General features: G+C 29.0%; 1 protein-coding gene across 1 annotated transcript in view; it reads right to left on the minus strand.

The window, feature by feature from the left end:
* The window catches only part of LOC105626603 (metabotropic glutamate receptor 8-like), a 91261-nt gene that overhangs the window by 48710 nt on the left and 40583 nt on the right, over positions 1 to 1968 (minus strand). The gene's annotated exons all lie outside the window — the stretch shown is intronic.

The raw sequence follows: 1968 nt of genomic DNA on the forward strand, positions 1-1968 counted from the left end.
TCTCTCTCTCTCTCTCTCTCTCTCTCTCTCTCTCTCTCTCTCTTTCTCTCTCTCTTTCTTAACTTCTAAAAAAAAGTATATATCGCTACATTTCTTAACAAATTTATTAATAATAATCTCAGCGCAACTTTCTTGACGATTTTCATTTTTGATGAAGTGATTCAATAAACGGCTTGTTGCAATTCTAATGAGTGTTATTCTGATTTGCGATGCACAGCTCGCCGTCGGAATCGACTAGAATAATTAGAATCGTTCTGCAAGAAAAAGAATCAAAACGAATGAATAAACTACAATCGGCCGAATAAATAGGACATTTTATAAAATAAGTCACTATATAATTAATCTGTAATTGGTCATACTTAAAGCCTCATTATTTTGCTTAAAAAATAAAAAATAAAAATGTACACATAACTTTTTTACTTAATTTTTTCGAAACCTTCTTATCACAGAATTTTGATTTACAAATTTCTATATACAGAGTGTCCTAAAAAGATCGGGACATTTGAATATCTTGGAAAATATAAGTTTTATAGAAAAATGTTTCTGACAAAAGTTATAGGATTTAAAAAAATCTATTTGATGTTATCAGTTTGACCATGAATGATGTAGCCAAGATCAAGTCAAACTAGCATTGATTTTTTAAACACCCACTTTTTATTCCAGAATTTAATAGCTGGTGTCAAGAGCTTTTCAAACTATAATACTATAATAAATATAACACTATAATAAAGTTATTTTTCATAAAGTACTTTTTGAGTTATAAGGTTCGAAAGTTACAATACCGCCGGCATTAGGCAAGGTGTTCGATAGTTTTAGCCATCGGTCGAACACCTTGCATAATGCTAATGCCAGCGGTAATCTTCGACCCATAATTGAAAAAGTAATCAATAAAAAATAACTTTATTATAATGGTTTGGAAAGTTCTCGACATTGATTATTAGATTCTGAATCAAAAGTAGGGTATTCCAAAACAAATCGATGTGATCTTGATCTGACGCCATCTAAAGTCAAACTGATAAGATCAGTTTGATAGAAATAGATCTTTTTAAATCCCCTACAACTTTTGTCTGAAACACTTTTCTGTAAAACTTATATTTTCCGAGATGTTCAAGTGCGCCTTTTTGGAATATCCATACGAACATTAAAGATGATAACTTTAATTCTCAGGTTATATTTTCACAATAAAAAAATTTCAAAATTTATATTAAAAAAGAATTAAAAATTGTAATATTATTTCTTGATTATTTTCTTTTCTTCGTAAAACAACGGTAATATAATTATAATTAATAGTATTATAATATGTTTGCTGGTATTTCATCTTGTCCTATCCTTTGTATTGATAGATTTTAAAATTTGCTTTTTACAGCAAGCAGTTGACATAATACGAATATGGACGAGGCACAAAGGGTTAATTGCGTCCCATGGCATACAAAGGAAGAGCGTCGCATAACCATCGAGTGCAACGAGCGGCTCCATACCCGCTTTATTCCTAACGAACGAGTTACGTTTGCTATGTAAATTGAATGCGATGCGCGCGAAGGTTTGCCAAGTGGCGAAGATTAACTTAAGTTAAATAACAAGTAAAATAACGGCTATTCTCCTAATATATTATGTTAACACATATGGTCTAAGTTTTTTATCAAAATGCATCGCGTTTATAATTATAACAATTTTGTAATTATAAAATTTGCAAATTCGAATGTGTTATAATGTACCATAATAATATTTCTTAAGCTCGGTTTGATCGTTTAATGATAATATTTTAATATTGATGCATCTGCTCAAAATTGAAAAATTAAATCAAATGCAAGTCGCAAATTACATCGCTTTTCTCATTGCTGTTTATTAATTTTTTATTTCAATAATAAACGTTATTAACCAATTTGTATTTGAGACAAATATTGTCCCAAGAAGTGAATTTAAAAATTGATATATATATATATATATATATATATATATATATATATA

The sequence above is a fragment of the Atta cephalotes genome (genome assembly GCF_000143395.1).
Source record: "Atta cephalotes unplaced genomic scaffold scaffold00005, whole genome shotgun sequence".
NCBI classification, from domain to species: Eukaryota; Metazoa; Arthropoda; class Insecta; order Hymenoptera; family Formicidae; genus Atta; species Atta cephalotes.